The following is a 20,933-nucleotide window of genomic DNA, read 5'->3' on the forward strand; positions in this document are numbered from 1 at the left end:
CATTCTCTGCAGCATATCTGGATGACGTGGTGGTGTACAGCCAGTCCTGGGAAGAGCATGTCATTCACCTACAGAAGGTGCTACACTCCATCAGGATGGCTGGACTGACTATCAATCCCAAGAAGTGCTCCATAGCCAAGAGAGAAGTGGAGTACTTGGGCTTTGTAGTTGGCTCTGGGAAGATAAAGCCGCAGGTTGGAAAGATTGAAGCAATTCAGTCCTTCCCAGTTCCGACAACAAAAAGGAAGGTGAGAGGTTTTCTGGGTCTAGTAGGCTGGTACCGGAAATTCATACCTTCTTTTGCAGAGCGATCCACTGTACTTAATAACCTCACAAAAGGCTCAGCCCCTAACAAAGTGCGTTGGACGGAAGACTGTGAGCAAGCATTCAGAGACCTCAAGGAAGCAGTTTGCACACATCCAGTTCTACACAGTCCAGACTTCAACAAGCCATTCATCTTGCAAACTGATGCTTCGGGAGTTGGCCTTGGTGCTGTCCTTCAGCAAGAGGTGGATGGTGAAAGAAGGCCTGTGGTGTTTCTGAGTCGGAAACTACTCGACAGGGAGACGAGGTATTCGACGGTAGAGAAAGAGTGCTTGGCCATGAAATGGGCTATTGAGGCCTTGAGGTATTATCTTCTGGGACGTCACTTCACTCTGGAGACTGATCATCGTGCCCTCCAGTGGTTGAACCGCATGAGGGATGCGAATGCCCGCATTGCAGGATGGTACCTGTCTCTGCAGCCTTATGACTTTACGGTCCAGTATAGGCCGGGGAAGTCAAATGTGGTTGCTGATTGTTTATCTAGGATGACAGAGGACTGAAGCACTTCGTGCTTAAGAGAGGGAGGAGGAAATGTAAGGAAGAGGACTCCCTTACTGCATTTATTTATATTGTATTGTCTGTATAGCACTTTAGAGCACACCTTTCACTTTATTAAAAGCACCTTATCAAGCACTTTATGTAGCATTGCACTTTAAGCATGGATTTGCACACAAGAAGTTTAAATATTTATTGTCTATTTATTGGGAATTTTAAAATCAGTTGGTGGCCTTGTTTCAGATCCTGCACAGCTGCTCCTCATCAAGGAATGTGGTGGTTGTCTGTCAGGAGAGAAGAATGGTGATTGAGATTAAGGTTTACCAATAAGGAAAACTAATGCAAATGTGTGTGTGAAATCTAGGGATAAAAGTGGTCCAAATAAGTGTTTGTAAGTTAATGATTACTCACCTTTCTTGCCTGTGTCCTCTTCAAGGTGTTTGGGCAAATGTTTCCCCGGGGGTCCAGACACCATTTAAAGGTTCCGGGAGAGACCATTGGTAAAAAGAGTGTGGTGAATCTTTTTGTGCTTGGGTTTCTGGGTTTTTATAATATTGGGTTTTGTGTAACATTAAAGTGTGAAATATTTATTAATATGTAAATGTGAAGATGTATTTATGTATTTATTTATTCTTATTGATATATTGTATACTGTGGTGGAAGGTTGGGATTTAAGAATTTACCTGAGAGTGGAATAATGGTTAAGTCTGTGACAGCTGAACATATTTAAGGCTGCCAGTTGTCATTAGGGGATTTTTGTGCTGTGAAGAAGCTCGACAAGTTAATTGTTTTAAGGAGAGCCATATAGCAAATAAATACTTTGTTCCACTACACTTGCCTTGGTCTGTCTCACTGTGTTTCCAGCCGCTAAGGGCTGCACTGTTACAAGGGGATACTCACTCTTGTGGTGTAACGGAGGAATAACTATCCTTCCCGCACTGTCATTTTTGGAGAATGGGGCACACATTATTTTACAACAACCAAAGAAAATAACATATTTGAACAATCAGAACATTTAACCAAATATAATATTGTAACTAAAGATTATGGGGGGGGGGGGTGTCCTATTTGGGCCACAATGTCTTTCTTGTCCTTACAGAACCCAACATAGGAGAAATCTGCTCTCTCTTTCTAGTCCCTGTCAGTACTCTTGCTGCAGCATTTTGGATTAGCTGAAGGGTTTTAAGGGAGTTTTTAGGACATCTTGATAATAATGAATTACAGTAGTCCAACCTGGAAGTAACAAATGCATGGACTAGTTTTTCAGCGTCACTCTGAGACAGGATATTTCTAATTTTAGCAATATTACGCAAATGGAAGAAAGCAGTCCTACATGTTTGTTTAATATGTGCATTGAATGACATATACAGTGGGGCAAAAAAGTATTTAGTCAGCCACCGATTGTGCAAGTTCCCCCACTTAAAATGATGACAGAGGTCAGTAATTTGCACCAGAGGTACACTTCAACTGTGAGAGACAGAATGTGAAAAAAAATCCATGAATTCACATGGTAGGATTTGTAAAGAATTTATTCGTAAATTAGGGTGGAAAATAAGTATTTGGTCACCTCAAACATGGAAAATCTCTGGCTCTCACAGACCTGTAACGTCTTCTGTAAGACGCTTTTCTGTCCCCCACTCGTTACCTGTATGAATGGCACCTGTTTGAACTCATCATCTGTATAAAAGACACCTGTCCACAGCCTCAAACAGTCAGACTCCAAACTCCGCCATGGACCGCCATGGACCAAAGAGCTTTCGAAGGACACCAGGAAAAGTATTGTAGACCTGCACCAGACTGGGAAGAGTGAATCTACAATAGGCAAGCAGCTTGGTGTGAAAAAATCAACTGTGGGAGCAATCATCAGAAAATGGAAGACATACAAGACCACTGATAATCTCCCTCGATCTGGGGCTCCACGCAAGATCTCATCCCGTGGGGTCAAAATGATCATGAGAACGGTGAGCAAAGATCCCAGAACCACACGGGGGGACCTGGTGAATGACCTGCAGAGAGCTGGGACCAAAGTAACAAAAGTCACCATCAGTAACACACTACAACGGCAGGGAATCAAATCCCGCAGTGCCAGATGTGTTCCGCTGCTGAAGCCAGTGCATGTCCAGGCCCGTCTGAAGTTTGCCAGAGAGCACATGGATGATACAGCAGAGGATTGGGAGAATGTCATGTGGTCAGATGAAACCAAAGTAGAACTTTTTGGTATAAACTCAACTCGTCGTGTTTGGAGGACGAAGAATACTGAGTTGCATCCCAAGAACACCATACCTACTGTGAAGCATGGGGGTGGAAACATCATGCTATGGGGCTGTTTTTCTGCCAAGGGGACAGGACGACTGATCCGTGTTAAGGACAGAATGAATGGGGCCATGTATCGTGAGATTTTGAGCCAAAACCTCCTTCCATCAGTGAGAACTTTGAAGATGAAACGAGGCTGGGTCTTCCAACATGACAATGATCCAAAACACACCGCCCGGGCAACAAAGGAGTGGCTCCGTAAGAAGCATTTGAAAGTCCTGGAGTGGCCTAGCCAGTCTGCAGACCTCAACCCCATAGAAAATCTGTGGCGGGAGTTGAAAGTCCGTGTTGCTCGGCGACAGCCCCAAAACATCACTGCTCTCGAGAAGATCTGCATGGAGGAATGGGCCAAAATACCAGCTACTGTGTGTGCAAACCTGGTAAAGACCTATAGTAAACGTTTGACCTCTGTTATTGCCAACAAAGGTTATGTTACAAAGTATTGAGTTGTATTTTTGTTATTGACCAAATACTTATTTTCCACCCTGATTTACGAATAAATTCTTTACAAATCCTACCATGTGGATTCATGGATTTTTTTTTTCACATTCTGTCTCTCACAGTTGAAGTGTACCTCTGGTGCAAATTACTGACCTCTGTCATCATTTTAGGTGGGGGAACTTGCACAATCGGTGGCTGACTAAATACTTTTTTGCCCCCCTGTTCTTAGAGTTCATTTTAAAATTTTAACGTTTGTTTTTAAATGTTTAAATGGTCTCGCCCCACCTTACCTCTCTGAGCTTCTTTGTCCTTACTCACCCCCCAGGTCTCTCAGGTCAGCTGACAAGCTGCTCCAGGTCCAAGAGAAAGCTCGGAGAGGACAAGGCCTTCTCTATTGCTGCTCCTAATCTCTGGAACAATCTGCCCCAGCACATTAGAGAGGCCCCTTTGTTGTCCACTTTTAAAAAACATCTTAAAACCCATTTTTACTCCTTGGCGTATGACACAATATGACCCTGATTTTATTGTTTTAATCTAATGTGCTGATTTGATTTTTTTTTTTGATTTGATTTTTTTTTAATTTAATTCTAACTATCATTTTATACTATTTTATTTGTGCTTATTTTATTATTTTAAATGTTATTTTAATTATCATCTTATTTTTGTTATTTTTATCTTTATTTATTTTAACTTATTCAATGTATCATTTTTGGCACGTCAAGTGTACAGCACTTTGTGTTCGGCTGGGAGTTGTGCCTTGGTGGATTTTTAGGCCCATGTCAGTTTTTAGTTTTGACCAGCCACAGATGCAGTTCTGCAGCTTCTTTCCTGGATCAAAATCTCTGAGGAATGTTTCCAACACCTTGTTGAATGTGTGGCATTAAAGTAGTTATGAGGGAAAAAGAGGATTGTCATTGTACACAAGTACAATGAGATTCAACGCACAGCTAATCCACATTATTACCTCCTTATAAACTGTATAAAACAGGTGGTCAGCATCCCTGCTGCATTACACTTCCTCAAGAATTGAAAGGAAGTCGCAAGAGAACAATACTGCAGCAAGAGGACAAAAATGGATGACGGCATCAGACAGAGAGCTCTCTTCTGTAAAGGTAGGATGTTTTATGCTGCTCTTTTTTCGGTGATATTTCTATTATGTGCATGAAAAGGAAGGCCAAGAACTAGTTTGTGGATCCACGAAGCTGCCTTCTTCAGTGCACCAATCTAGTCTGTAACCTTCCTCTCTTTCTTGTGGCAGAGGGGCGAGCCCCCCCGAGACTATAGTTTGGAAAAGCAATGAAAAAATATAAATTCAGCCCATTCAAACATCAATTGGCAGCATAGGGCTCAGTCTGCCACAAGCAGAAGTTTCCTCAAGAAAGTTTTCATTTTTCTTGCTGTTCAGTCTTATTTTTGTGTTGTGATGAAGCCTTAAATCAATCATCTTAAGTCAGATTTTGAATGCAGAGCTTTTAGCTGTTACTCTAAATTTCTAATTGCTTTTCCACACTGTATTAAAGTGTTTAATACATCAAGGCCAGAAATTGAAGCAATCATTAATACAAAAAGACTGACACTTGTGTGGGGAGAATGAAAACCAAACTCAGTGTTTTCTTTTCAGTTTGCTTTCTATTACTTACATTTATGAAAGTGTTCAAATTGTTCATGTGACGAAGGAGAGAGACAGGAAGTTGGTGGTCTTTTTCAAAATATCAACAATGAAACAGACTTTGGGAGGAGGGGGATAAACCCCCTTATGTCAAAATGAGTGATTTATGGCCTCTGAGAAAATGATTTATGACCTAGAAAGTAATAATGAAAATAGCAAGAGTTAATGGCAGTCATAATTTTTTATAAATATCATAAAGTTATGATATTTTATAACTCGATAATAATCAATAATTCCCCAAAAATATGATCATGAAAAATATGGAATAGGACTTTGTCATTTTATGACCAAAAATGCCACCTTTTTAGACAGCTGTTTTGTGGGTCTGTGTGTGTGTGTGTGTGAACATGTTTTAAACCAAAATAAAATTCTTAGTTAAACCGGTGCTTTACTAACAGTGAGGATGGGGAGAGTTGGAAGCTGCATGCCCCGATGGAAAACTTTATTACATTTTATTTGCGTTTATTTAATCAGAATTAAAGTCCGACTTACAAACGCGGAACCTCAGCGCGAGCGAGGACTGCCGAGAAAGACAGGTGTGTCTTGACACTAGTGATGTTGGAATCATGAACGAATCGTTCAATACTCGAGAATCACTTTACTGACTCACTGACTCATCCCTGTTGCTGTTAGCAAACTAATTTCATTAGTAGAAATATATTTGGCTGCTCTGAACTGGAAGAAAAAACCCTGAGTAGAAAACTCACATCAAGACAATAGCTCCTCAGTTCACAGTAGCATCGCATTGCTAACATGCTAACAGCACATTTGAGTGCTCCCCCTCCCTTCCTGTGCTGAATCGTAGCATAAGCAAATCACTCAGGACTCACTCACCCCCTCCCTCCAGGCTCACAGCTTCTTCTTCTTCTTCTTCTTGGTTGGCAACCAATGTTAAGGAGCATTACCGCCCCCTGGCACACAGCTCAGAGGACATTTAGATGAGAAAATATATATTTGACACATTTGAGGAAAATGCTAATAAAATAAAATAAAAATAAATAAAATCAATGTTCCCTTTAGACATTTTTTTTGCTCTATAAAAATAGTTGTTTTTCTTTTTCAATCACTCAGCATTTGGATTTACATGAAAAGAGAAACAAATTAAGTAAAATTTAAATTCTGTTTTTATTTACACTTTGCAGAGCATCATGTAGCATTTTCACAATTGGGGTTTTGCATACAGCAGTTACTTAAAGAATACAAAAAATACCTTAAGAAATTGAGATTACAGATATGTGGACCCAGTGTAGACACAAATCTCAATGTGAAAAAAGAGGGTTTTCTGTGTGGAGCATGTTCCCCCTGTGTTTGCTGGGGTCTTTCTCAGTACTCCAGCATCATCCCACAGTCCAGTCTTAGTTAGTGGAGGGGGAGCTTGATTGGTGATTCTTCATTGTGAATGTGAGAGATCTCTATCTATGTGTTAGTCCTGTGACAGACTGGGAATCTGTCTAGGGTGTGCCCCACCTCTTGTGCTATAATAGCTTGGATAGGATCCAGTGACCCTGGCAAGGATAAGTGGAATTGGTGGATAGATGGAATCTTAAATAATCATATAACGCAGAAAATTATCAATTTAATGTTATATCATATATAAATACATTTTGAATTTAAAATATATTATTTAAATTCTTAAACATAATAACCAAGGTTGTGAATTTTAAATCTATGTTTTATAAAAAGTTTCTTCAGAAATAATAAGAATTTTATTTTTTATTTATTTTTTATTATTTTTTATTTTTATTCACAGTGAAACACCTGGATAAATTATTGGAAGAATTGGACTTGAAGCAGTACTACAGAGAGAAGCTATCACTCAGCCGAATACTTGAGATTGATAAGAAGACCATCACTGATGAACCTGCCAAGTGTAAATCAGACCTTCCATGGTATTTTCTAAAGAAATTAATGATGTTTAATGTCACTGCTAGGAATGTGAAATGTACAGCAGAATCTGATTCAAGCAGTGATGATGAAACAGGGAGTACAAATATAGATCTTGAAAATATGATCGACAGTTCAAACAAAGGCAACACGGTGAACCCGCTCGACATAATCACTGCTCTCTTTCTGTGTTCTGATGGTTTTCTACAGCAGGAAATGGCACTAAAAATGTCCATGTGTCAGTTCTCTGTCCCTCTGCTGCTTCCTAATTGTGACACAGAACAGTGCACACTCATGCTGTGGGCCATGAGAGACGTTGTTAAAAAGTACAGACCTCAGTCTCTTTCACATTCAAAGGGCTTCATTGAAGAAAGAATCGTTCTCTCTGAACTTCCAATGGTCTCTTTTGTCAGACTGGGTGAGTGCTCCTTATTCAAGTCAGAGATTCTCAATAAACATCTGAGCAATTCTCAACAGTACCATGACACCTTTGTTCACCACGACATGGAGTGTGGTGACAGTCCAAGGAGAATTTCCAACGGACTGACTGAAATTACTTGGTATCTTCCTGGTGGAAACACAAACATTGATATTTTCAGGGGATTTCTATTTTAGGGGGATATCTGTGTGTGCAGGTGACTATTACTGTGCATAATTATTAGGCAACTTAACAAAAAACAAATATATACCCATTTCAATTATTTATTTTTACCAGTGAAACCAATATAACATCTCCACATTCACAAATATACATTATATAGGTTCTCAATGGGGTTCAGATCAGGTGAACAAGGTGGCCATGTCATTAGTTTTTCTTCTTTTATACCCTTTCTTGCCAGCCACGCTGTGGAGTACTTGGACGCGTGTGATGGAGCATTGTCCTGCATGAAAATCATGTTTTTCTTGAAGGATGCAGACTTCTTCCTGTACCACTGCTTGAAGAAGGTGTCTTCCAGAAACTGGCAGTAGGACTGGGAGTTGAGCTTGACTCCATCCTCAACCCGAAAAGGCCCCACAAGCTCATCTTTGATGATACCAGCCCAAACCAGTACTCCACCTCCACCTTGCTGGTGTCTGAGTCGGACTGGAGCTCTCTGCCCTTTACCAATCCAGCCACGGGCCCATCCATCTGGCCCATCAAGACTCACTCTCATTTCATCAGTCCATAAAACCTTAGAAAAACCAGTCTTGAGATATTTCTTGGCCCAGTCTTGACGTTTCAGCTTGTGTGTCTTGTTCAGTGTTGGTCGTCTTTCAGCCTTTCTTACCTTGGCCATGTCTCTGAGTATTGCACACCTTGTGCTTTTGGGCACTCCAGTGATGTTGCAGCTCTGAAATATGGCCAAACTGGTGGCAAGTGGTATCTTGGCAGCTGCACGCTTGACTTTTCTCAGTTCATGGGCAGTTATTTTGCGCCTTGGTTTTTCCACACGCTTCTTGCGACCCTGTTGACTATTTTGAATGAAACGCTTGATTGTTCGATGATCATGCTTCAGAAGCTTTGCAATTTTGAGACTGCTGCATCCCTCTGCAAGATATCTCACTATTTTTGACTTTTCTGAGCCTGTCAAGTCCTTTTGACCCATTTTGCCAAAGGAAAGGAAGTTGCCTAATAATTATGCACACCTGATATAGGGTGTTGATGTCATTAGACCACACCCCTTCTCATTACAGGGATGCACATCACCTAATATGCTTAATTGGTAGTAGGCTTTCGAGCCTATACAGCTTGGAGTAAGACAACATGCATGAAGAGGATGATGTGGACAAAATACTCATTTGCCTAATAATTCTGCACTCCCTGTAGATATTTTGAAAAAACTTGCAACTCAATTGGGTTTGACTAAAAACAACATCATTATTAAGACAAAGCAGAAAAATGATGCTGACTTTGTAAAAGATTTGAGGAAAACTGTCAGTAATGTGGTTGAGAAATCAGAGCTGAAGATGAAAATAGAGAAGATGGTGGATGTTGCTCATAAACTGGGAGTCCTGGTTGATGAAGACCCTCCAGAGTGCCAGACTGCAAAGAAAAATGCAAAAACCATCACTGAAGAAATTCAAAACATCCATAAATATAAAGAAGATCAGCTTCCCAGGCAATGCCAAATATGGAAAACACTGACCTTGTTAGAGAAGGAAGAGTTTCGACTTTGACATGTTGGGTCTAAAAATATAGAAGACTACAAAAGTGATCTTCAGAAACAGAAATATGAACTGCGGCAAAAGCAGAACTCATACGAGATGTCAACAGCTATGACGAACTTCATCACAGGGATATCAAGCCGAGGAACAGAGAGGCTTTATTTCCTGAAATGGATGCGAATGAACCTCGATAATGTGTCTCGTATAAAACTGTGTGAACTCAGGGAGAAATATAAAGAAAAATGCAAGAACTCTGAGAACAAAGAGGAGATCAAAGAAATTGACAGACAAATTTCCAACAGCTCACTGGGGACTGAACACTTCTTCCGTGAAATGGGTCAGATCTATGAAGCTTCACTGTCTCTTCCAGAAACAGACAGATCACGTCAGTGGGTGAGTGATGTTCTCTCTCAGCTCAGTGGCTTGGTGTCTCCAAAGAAAAAAGGAAATAAGAGAAAGATACGAGTAGTCACAGTTCTTGGAGTTCAGAGCACAGGAAAGTCCACTCTCCTTAACACCATGTTTGGAGTGCAGTTTGCAGTCAGCAGTGGTCGATGTACTCGAGGTGCCTTTATGTTGCTCATCAAAATCAATGAAGACATGAAAAACGTCCTAAACTGTGACTTCTTGGTGATCATTGACACTGAGGGCTTAAAGTCACCAGAACTTGCACAACTGGACAACAGCTATGAGCACGACAATGAGCTTGCAACACTTGTTGTTGGGCTGAGTGATGTCACCATAGTGAACATTGCAATGGAGAATATAACTGAAATGAAGGACATCCTACAAATAGTTGTGCACGCTTTTCTCAGGATGAAGGAGGTGGGCAAAAAGCCTAAATGTCAGTTTGTTCATTCAGAATGTGTCGGATGTTTCAGCCCATGATAAGAACTTACAAGACAGGAAACTGCTCCTGGATCAGTTAAATGAGATGACTCAGGCAGCAGCCAAAATGGAAAAGAAAGAGGAGAACAAGAGCTTCACTGATGTGATGGACTACAGTCCAGACACTGGGAACTGGTACATTCCTGGACTGTGGAATGGAAACCCACCAATGGCACCAGTTAATGCAGGATACAGTGAGGCTGTATATGAGCTCAAGAAAAACATCATCCAACAACTGGGAAACTGTGAGTCATCTGCTAATAATGTCATGGAGTTTAAAGAGTGGGTGAAAAGCCTGTGGAATGCAGTAAAGCATGAAAACTTCATCTTCATCTTCAGAAACAGCCTCGTAGCTGATGCATACATGAAGCTCTGCTCAGAATTCAGCAAATGGGAGTGGGAGTTCAGAAAATAAATGTACACCTGGGTAAGAAATGCAGAAACAAAAATTTCCAATTTTGGTACCATTGCAGCAAAATCTGAAACATCTGACATGAGAGAATTTCTTAGTTCTTTGAAAAGTGAAGCCTCCACAGTGCTGTCTGCATGGGAGACAAAGATTCTGGATAATCTGACACAATATTTCGAGCAAACAGAGGGACATGTGTCTCTGATTGAAGGATACAAAGGGGAATTCTCAAACAGTGCAAAGGTCCTTCGTCGTGAAATAATAATGGATTGATATAGCGCTTTTCAAGGCACCCAAAGCACTTTACAATACCACTATTCATTCACTCTTACATTCATACACTGGTGGAGGCAAGCTAGAGTTGTAGCCACAGCTGCCCTGGGGCAGACTGACAGAAACGAGGCTGCCATATCGTGCCATCGGCCCCTCTGGCCAACACCACTAGGCAAGTAGGGTAAAGTCTTGCCCAAGGACACAACGACCAGGACAGAGAGCCCAGGGATCGAACCGGCGACCTTCAGGTTACAGATGCGATTCCCAACCCCCTGAGCCACGGTCACCCCAATAGAAATAGAAAGTGGTGTAAAGTATTAGCTTGAAGCAGCAGCAGAAAACAGGCAGGGAATGACAGAAATTGATAAAATCAAAGACAATTATACAATAGAGATTGAAAAAGCAGTGCGTGCATTAATTGATAAATGTCAAAAGAAAAAAGTCCAAATGACAGACTTACAGTTGGATAAAGAGTTTGAGAAGATGTGGAAGGAAAAACTGTCTTTCTCTGAACAAAAAACCTCAAATGTCACCAATAGCGTGTCCTACTATCTGAGAGAAAATCTGAAAAACAGGGGGGGGGTGCAAATGAGTTATTAAGTCAAAGGAGTCTGCAAGATTGTGGAAAAGAGTCTTTCAAATATACAGCTGAAGGACGGTTGAACAAAATTAAACATGAGGTAAAAAAGTTCTTCCGTCAAGATGACATAAAGGATGCACAAGATCTGGCTGACAGCATTATAGATGCTTGCATATACTTTGTTAATGAGCAGGTTAGAAGAAAAAACAATTACCATGACACTTACATCCAGGAGATCCTCCACATGATTGATGAGAAACTGCAAAACAATCAAGATGTTAAGATAAACATCGAGTTTGAAGTTTCTCTATGACAGCACATCTGTGGATTTGCAGCCAGCGAGTTTCAGAAAATGCATGAAGATTTCATAGAAGAAAATGATCCATACAGATGTCTGATTAAAAACAAGGAAAGGTTTCATGATGATTTCAAAGATGTGTTTCATGAACGAGACCAGTGTCAGAAGAAAGCAGAAGAATTCACAAATCGATGTTTGAAGCCTGCTGTTGAAAACTTTGTTAATCGCTCACTGGGTCCTGATATCATTGATGAAATGAGGAAACTCGAGCAGTTCAGCACAAGAATGTCCTTCCAGTATTCAATTTTACTGGATTTGCTCTCCAAGGAGGATTTTCAAAATTATGTGAGCTACATTCGCTCATATGAGAAGTATGTAAAGACATGGATACTCGAACAAATAAAGAAGCGCTTCTCAAATGAGTCGACAGTTTTTGAGTTTGAGGACCGACATCTGCGGTCGTGTATTGACAGCATAAATTCTGCCATCAACGAGGCCAAAACCAGAAAGAGTGATGGCTTCAAGGCTTTTGTTAAAGATATTTGCAAAGAACTTGGTGATAAACTGGTCATTTCCCAGGATGCTCTTGGTGCTTTCATGATACTGAACAATGCTGACAAGGAACAGTTTGCTGACTGTCTCACAACATCTGTGAGTGACATGACAGAAACTCTCAGAAAGAAGTTCAAAAAATCTACCTTTGAAATGAAACTACAACATCTCCATGTGCAGCCTCAGAATGAGCTTTTCAACAAATTGATTGGTTGTGGCAAACAGTGTCCATTCTGTAAAGCTCCCTGTGATGCAGGAGGAAAAGTCCATACTGAGCACTTTGTTTCACTGCATAGACCAGAAGGTCTGGGTAGATACAGCTGGGAGTGGACAGAGCGACTTGTCACTGACATATGCTCATCCTCAGTGATCAGTGACAACAGCTTTCGTTGCAGTCATACAAACAATGAATGGCACCCTTATAAGAAATACAAGAAAATTTATAAGGACTGGGATATTCAGCCAGATAAGACTCTCGAAGCATCAGACTACTGGAAATATGTAATGAAAAAATACAATAGGGAGTTTGCTGAAGAATATGAAGCAGAATGTGCTAACATCCCATTATTTTGGTATCTAATCAATAAAGATCAGGCAGAAAAAAGTCTTGATGAGGCATACAAGTAACTACTCGTATCGCTCCTCATTTCCTTCTGCTGTACAGAAGATATCGTAGATGTAGTTTTTGGTAAATGGTAAATGGCCTGTATTTATATAGCGCTTTTTGTAATATTAATGAAAATGTCTCAATATCTTCTGAGCCAAAAGTAAAATACTCTCAGTACACAGAAAATTTACCAGTGTGGAACTCTTCCCCTGAGTTCAATTTAACTGAATTAATGAAAAATAATCTGATATCAAATATATGTTTTGTATGTGTTGTTTTTCTTCTCTTTTTTTTTTGGTAATTGATATATTCACATTTCTATTATGGATAAGTCAGTTTTCGTCTTTTTTTCAATAACAAAGTTAAAAACAAAAAAAGAGACTCAGACTTTATAAGTAATTTGTGTTTCTTTGAGGAGTCTTATGTTGAATCTTTACACTTACACAAATAGAAAACAGTGGATCAAACTGTGTGTTATCTACAAAAAATAAAAAATAAATTGTAGTCTGTAATTCAATCCACCATTCCTCAGAGCCCACTTCAGTCTCACCATCTTTTCACAGCATGGTTCCCTGTGTACGATAGGTTTATACACAGGGAGAAGGTAGACCAGGTGGTGAATTGATCCTGATGAGCTATATGCCTTTTTTGTGTAAGCACACAGTATATTCAGTGCTTTAATGTCTCTGGTTGGGTGTGTTATCAAAATGAGACTTTCTATTGTGTTTTATAAATTGCAGTGACATCAGATCAATAAATCTGGGGGAAAAAATAACGTGTTTTTCTTGATATCTCGTATGTTTCATCATCTGTTTTATAAATTAGTTTCTTATTAAATAAGGAAAATTATGTGAAAATTCATCCTCCCTGTTCTCTAACAAAGGAAGTGGGGTAAACGGTGTCTTTCATGGGTTTGAGCTCTTCACAAAATTTTGGATATAGTCCATGTGACTGTCTCTGGAAGCAGCTTACATATTTTTAGTCTTAAAAAAAAGAGAGTTTTTACGTTATACTATTATCTGTTATTATGTAGTGTTTTTACGAGTCTGAATAATGCAACTTTTTAAAATAATCATATTTCATTATGTAACACCTGCTTAGTATAGTTAGGCTAGGCTTATAGACTAGATTTGAGAGGAGTAAAATTAATTTGAGAGAATTGAATGTTGAACAGCTGGCAGGTTTATTACAATGTTACAATGGTGCAATAAACCAATGTAAACAACAAAGAAAATTAACAGAGAAGATTAACTGAGAAAAGCGCTTTTTTGAAAATTAAAGCAAACATGAAATAAAATAAAATAAAATGAGTAGTCTCTTCAGACCTGACTCCTGATGAAGCGGATATTGTGAGTTTAATAGTTCCTCCAAAAAACAATCCGTATGGAGTAATGGGTTTTGTTCTTGCTTATCTGAAATCCTGTGGTTTAAAGTAATTCAGTATGTAGATCTACTCCTGCATCCAGAACAGCTGGCCACACTGCTTTTGGATTCGCCAAGTTTTCTTTTTTTTTTTTTTCTTTTTTTTGGCCTGTCCCATTTGATTCTTTAGCCATCAGAGTTGTTGTCTGAAGACCAACAAGGATACCCAATGGATTTACTTTGCCAAATGGATCATCGTGGCATTGCCGTATTGGTCCATTTGATCGATCTTTGTTTTTATTATTTATTATATTTTATTTTCAGATGTTACAGACGGGACAGACATGAGTGAGGGATAGGAAAGGGAGAGAGAAAGAGGAAGGAAAAGAAAAACAGAAGGGGAGAGGGACAGTGAGAAAGGGGGGGAGAAAAAAATAAAAATCTCCTGGATCACCTGTTGAGAGAAGAATAGAAAACAAGCAAAAAAAAACAAAAAACAAAGTAACATACTAAACACAACACCATCGCATTAATCTAGCTAAGTGTAAACAGCAGTAAATACTAAATATTCAATGTTGTTGTGCAGCACGCAGGACAGACAGCGCACAATGTGCTTCGAAGTAGCAGCCAAGAAAGGTGTAATTTAAGTCTATGAGCAGTGAACATCCGTGTGCATACCTGTGTGGATCAACGCGCTTGTATTCAAATGGTTTCCACATGTAATGGTCTGCAAGAGGATGTAGCGAGCCATAGCCCCGTCCCCCAGGGCATGAAGCAGGCATGGAGGATAGTGATGGGATTTCCGGCTCTTTTTAGAGATCCGGCTCTTTCGGTTCGGCTCACTAAAGAGAGCCGGCTCACTAAAGAGAGCCGGCTCTTTCAGCTCCGAACCGGCTCTTCAGGTTGTTTTGTTGCTTTAATTAATTTATTATTAACAATACTATAAAATTGTGCACAAAAGGAATTACTAATGTAAAAAAAGTGGTTTTATTTATATATGTTTATATATAAATATAAAACACATTTCTAGCATGAACTGAACTTCCAAAGCAGAGCTACTAGATCACTTAAATTACACAATTGAAAGCATGTGTGTACTGTTTGTGTATTTATACACAGGCACTCATATATATTCAAATAATTTAAAAAAAAAAGTTCATTTACCTGTTATTACCACACACCAAATCCGATCGTTGGTACTTGCTGGCTTGTTGTAGTCACAAGATAACAAAAGCTCCACACTGCGCCCAGCATCCTGGAGCACTTCTGTTGTCTTTTGTACGTGTTTTGAGTTTTTATGTACTTCTGAGTTTTTATGTGCTTCTGAGTTTTTACGTGTTTTTACGTGTTTTGGAGTTTGTATGTGCTTCAGAGTTTGTACGTGTTTTGGAGTTTTTACGTGCTTTGTCTGTAGGGGCCACCGTAAATATACTTTTATTTATTCACTCCACAAAAAATGTAATAAATAAATCATATAATACAAAAATCAACTATTCACATTTCAACTTTTAACTATTTAAATTTTCCGCTTTTTCCTTTTATAAATTTAAAGTGAAACAACACAAAACACTGCAAACCACAACACAATTAAATATAAATTATAATATGAAAACAAAAAGAACATGCATATTCTCTGTCATATGGGCCCGCATGAATAAACTTTCTGAATCCTTTATCATCTGCAACTGAAAATAGTTGTGGATGATTACTATACCTTTCTAATGTGACGTTGTTGTCCCTGGCTCTCTTTCTCTGTCTCTCCCTCTGGCTCTGTTCCTGTGCTACTGCGAGTGTAACTACCGCCCCTCCCCCCTCTGCCCAGCATAAAGCACAAGACTCGTGTGCAGAGTAAAGCGGAAAAAAAGTGCAAGAGAGAGGTTGAGAGAAAGAAAAGAGAAAAAACAACAACAAAAAAAAAAACCACGTCATGGCTCGCGATAACGAGCCGGCTCGCGTCGTTCACGTCAAAGAGCCGGATCTAAGAGCCATTTCGTTCGCGAACGACCCATCACTAATTAATAGAAATACGTTTTACTAGCGGACCGAAAGTGTTACTGACGGGAATCTACAGCGTCTTGAGCTGAATTAAGACTTCAGAAGTCATTCGTCATGTCGAATGACCAGCGGATAAACTCTCAGGTTGGTAATAAATGTATTACATGTAAGAACAAGCGTCATGTTAACAAATGATAGCTGTACGGTAACTTTTATGCTTATTGTAGCTGTTAGCTCAAAACGCTAATTTAGCGTAGTTTGCCCTGAATTCAGCTTTGACAAACAAATATGATCGACTGTTTCTAGTAGAAACAGTAGAATTATTATGGTAGTTAATCACATATCATATCACTTCAAACAGAGGTGATCCAGTAATGCTGCACTAATGAATTAGACTAACTATTCACTTTAGCTAAAGTTATTAAATCCTTTAACGAGGATCCATTGGAGGGCAAGTCTGGTGCCAGCAGCCGCGGTAATTCCAGCTCCAATAGCGTATCTTAAAGTTGCTGCAGTTAAGTTAGCTAAAGAGTTGGGATGCTGTGTAAGACATAAATAATAGGGGTGCAACGATACTCGTATCGATATTGAACCGTTCGATACAGTGCTTTCGGTTCGGTACGCATATGTATCGAACAATACAAAATAAATTTTTAATTTATTTTATCAACTTTCCTTCTGATGATGCTGTCTGTGTTGAGCGCTCAGTGGATCTGCGCTCGACAGTGCAGCCTAGGCGGAGTAGTCGAACGCAGATTCACTGAGCGCAGGGCAAGCTAGCGAGACAGAAGTTAAGCTCTCCTTGCAACATGGCAAATTGAACCTCCCCACCCTCATTCAGATCTGGCGTTTGGAACTATTTTGGTTTTCATGTGACGTATGACCCTGAAGGTAAGCGCATCATGGACTAAAGTAAAACAGTATGTTGGATGTGCCACGCAATGCTCAATTACATGGGTGGGAGCTAGTGTGTTAGCGCAGTTAGCTCGTGTTGGCCGTCCAGCCTCATGCACGGGCGATCTGCGGTAGCTCGTTAACTGAGATTTGCCGTGTTGTGGCATTAAGGTCATTTCAACGAGATTTACGCTGACAGCACTAGTGGGAACACAACAAATATGACTGCACATTTACACCGACATCATCCTAGTGCAAAGACAAGTGGAAGCAGAAAACAACAAGCAGCATGCTACAAACTTTACCCGAGTCATTTAGACAGCCGTTAGCACATGATTCTCCTTATGGGGACCTGATATGTTTAATATGCTGCTGAGAATATAGCCCAGAAGAAGCGTATAGTATAGCTTTTATTTTGGAAAGAGACATTTCTCTGTAATAAACTCTCTTTTCCAAAGATGAGTGATTCCTCAATCAGATACAGGGCTCGCAAAATCGCCTGCCCGACGTCCCGGGGCTAGCGATTTTTCCAGTCGGGCTACCAAAATCTATCTCTGCCCTGCCCGTCGGCCTATCGTAGGAAGGAAAAATATATGTCAATGAGTTTGCATTCTTTCGGAAATGTAGCTGGCTAATTATGTCATTGGCATCGGTGAGCCACTGTCAATATGTGACATATTGAAATCGCGTTTGAATTTGCGCTTGTTTTTTGCTTTCACTTTGCAATCGCGCACTGTGTATAGAGAGCGACAGCACTGATTGGTGAGTGGTGATAATTTGCGCACCAATTCCTCTGACATCGTTTTATCAATCTTTAGCTTACTATGCAAACATGACAAGTGAAATCTCCCGCAGCAAGCTTAAACATGTGAGAGATTGATTGCGCAGAGAATCGCTGAGCATTATGTGAGTGCGTGTGTAAAAGCAGCAGGATATATATTGTAGCGGGTCAGGGCTGTTCGGGGTTCTGTTTGTACAGTTATGTTTTGTTTATGTTGCCATAGTGACGGGTGACGCCCTCTCACTGCGACGGTGTGTCCTTCCGGGGTCAGAGGGCGCCCTGTGTGTTGTTGTTGTTGTTGCTGTGCTGTTGCCGCGCTGAGCAGTTAGCTAGCGGCAGTGTTCTTCTGCAGATGTCAATAAACGGCTGTGCTCCCTGGCTAGCTCACGGGAAGCAAGACCAAATGATACCTCCGTCTCCTCCTTGTCTGAGCTCGCCACAATATTTTAGTTCTGCTGAGCCAAATAAGACAGGTCAGGGTGAAGAAGTGACAGCCAAAGAAAAGCTTACCACAAAACGGAAAAGTTATGACAAATCAGACTATAAGGCAAAAAGAAAGCGCAGCTTTATGGTTTCATGGACAAAAGAATTTCTGTGGCTGCAATATCACAAGCGAAATAACCAGGGCTGCACATAAGTGGTCCGCAGGTGCGCATTCGCTGTCAAAATAAAAAACGGGCACAAGATAAGAAGTTGCAACGCGTGTTTACATACATAAGATTTTCAGGAGGAGGACAGACATTTGTTTAGAACTCTTAAAGATGTCGAAGAAGCAAGCTCCTTTAACCCTTTAGAGCCGATCGGAGTGGACACGCTCTGTTTTGCGTAACTATTTTTAAATCCCGGTAGCTCTGCAACCACGTGAGCTAGCGCAATAATTTTTTTTGGATATGAAACCGGAGGAGTTGTACTCACATCTTATGCCATCAGCTTGTCCTAGGTCACAGTTTCCTTCCACATAAAGCTTTGCAAAAACTGCATAAAAAGCGCTTGCAAGAACAAAAACATAATATTCCAGAAACACACGTTGCCAATCCGATCAGCTGTTCATAACACTTCCTATGTTGGAATAGACGTCAGCGCGAACTTTTGCATTTCCGCCATGACCTGCCCGAAACCGGAAGTGACGTCATTTTGCGGAAATGTAGTCTTTTTTTATGATCAGGGCCTCAGGGCATATACTGGTCTTTTTAAAAGTTATCTTTGACTTTATGACTTTCTGTGTCATTTCTGGGATGCTTAGGACTCATATTGCACTGCTGGAAATAGTTTATTTTGATGCATATGCTGCTTTTTTGCAAATTTGCAGTATAATATTTATTTTCGTTTTTCCTGCAGTGTATAAAAATTGGTGTATTTCAAAAATAAAACTATGAAGACACTCAAAATAAATTTCCTGTGGTGGGAAACTATTTTGTGCAACTTTTTTGTATTTACAGTTTTGAGGGATAAGCCTCTTAAATTTCTCTAACTACAAATATATGTTAAAAAAGCAAAAACGATTTTCAATTTTTTTGTAGTTTATTGCACTTTTTTGCAATTTATGTAATTACTATGCACTTAATGAATACATATTATTAAAGTTTGGGCTATAATGGTTGTATTGATGTATAGCTGTCACGGTTCTGGGTCCGTTGGACCCAGTATTTTGAGTTTATTGTGTTTTGATTTAAGTTTTCATCAGGGATTGTGTTCTTGTTCTCTTGTCGTGTTATGGTGATGATTATGATTTCTATTATTAGAGTTCCATGTTTCTGTTTATCTGGGTTTACGATGTGAGTTTAGTTTCATATGTCATTTCCTGTCTGTCTCTCAGTGTCAGGTCTGCGTCTTGGTGTGGTGTTCTCATTTCCTGTTTTATTGTGAAGGTCTGGGTCTCATGTGAGTGTGTTCAGTTTTACCTTTGTCTCGTCTTGTTGATTATTCCCAGCTGTGTCCACCACCTGTGTGTAATTCCCCTGTGGTTCTCTGTGTATTTAAGTCATGTCTTCCGTCATTGTTGTTGCTGGTCCGTCTGTGTATTCCACCCTGCCTCATCTGTGTATCTACCATGTCTCACCCGTGTGTTCTCCCTGCTGTCCGCCGTTAGTCTCTTCTGGTCGTTCTCGTTAAGGTTTGTGCTCTGTAGTTTAGTTGATCCCAGTATAGTTTAGTTCTAGCTCCATTTGCCGTTTGTATTTACTTTCATGTTCAATAAACCACCTTTACTCCTTCACGACTGCCTGCATTTGGATCCTCCTTAATTTCCTCCACACGGCTCACCTCACTCGCCGTGACAGTACGGACCAGCCAGATATGGATCCAGCGGCATTCACCCCACCCACGGAGCTTCGGGACCTCATCACGAACTCCGCTTCACAAATAATCAACCTGTGGCTAGAGCACGAGGGAGAAGCATTCCTCCACGTTCTGGAAGCCAGACTGCAACAGCTGCTAACGGATTATCCCTGGCTATTGGACTCACTACACCCACTCGTGCAAGACTTCATCCTTCACGAACTTCACCTACACCCACCAGCCGCTATCGCTTCCCAACCCAGCCGGACGCCGGAGGTTTTGCCCGGCCCGCCGGAGGTTTTGCCTGGGAGGAAGCGACGATCGCGCCGTCGGCGCGTCGCCCCACAGCTGGAGAATAGGACTTCAGAACTGCCGGCTGTGGTGAGTGGAAAGGACGCTCTGTCTGTTTCACCAGTTCATATGACTGTTTATACCGGGGCTGTGTTCGTTGACTCAGCTGCTCAGCCGGTAGCTCGGTTAGCTGCCCAGCAGTCGCTCACTCAGTCAGCCACTCAATCATCACCTCCATTACAGTCACAGTCAGACCCAGTAGACACCATGTTACAGTCCATAGCCCAGTCAATAGTTCAGTTGGCAAGAGATTCATCAGCCTCACCAGTTCAGCAGCCTGTCCACTCACTTACCCAGCCTTTATCCTCACAGCCTCATTACAAGCAGGGAACACACTTCACACAGACTTTAACTGGTTCATTTAAACTGGCCATCTCAGAGACAGTTGCTCCCTC

At 40.6% G+C, this 20,933-nt stretch overlaps 1 pseudogene across 1 annotated transcript; it reads left to right on the plus strand.

The window, feature by feature from the left end:
• The first annotated feature begins 4,645 nt into the window (after nucleotides 1-4,645).
• Nucleotides 4,646-12,898, plus strand: LOC308407979 (up-regulator of cell proliferation-like; annotated as a pseudogene). The gene is made up of 4 exons: nucleotides 4,646-4,685; nucleotides 6,993-7,761; nucleotides 8,934-10,826; nucleotides 11,163-12,898. The product of its transcript is annotated as an up-regulator of cell proliferation-like (transcript).
• The last annotated feature ends 8,035 nt before the right edge of the window (nucleotides 12,899-20,933 follow it).

The sequence above is a fragment of the Rhamphochromis sp. 'chilingali' genome (genome assembly GCF_963969265.1).
Source record: "Rhamphochromis sp. 'chilingali' genome assembly, chromosome: 1".
In the NCBI taxonomy this organism is placed as follows: domain Eukaryota; kingdom Metazoa; phylum Chordata; class Actinopteri; order Cichliformes; family Cichlidae; genus Rhamphochromis; species Rhamphochromis sp. 'chilingali'.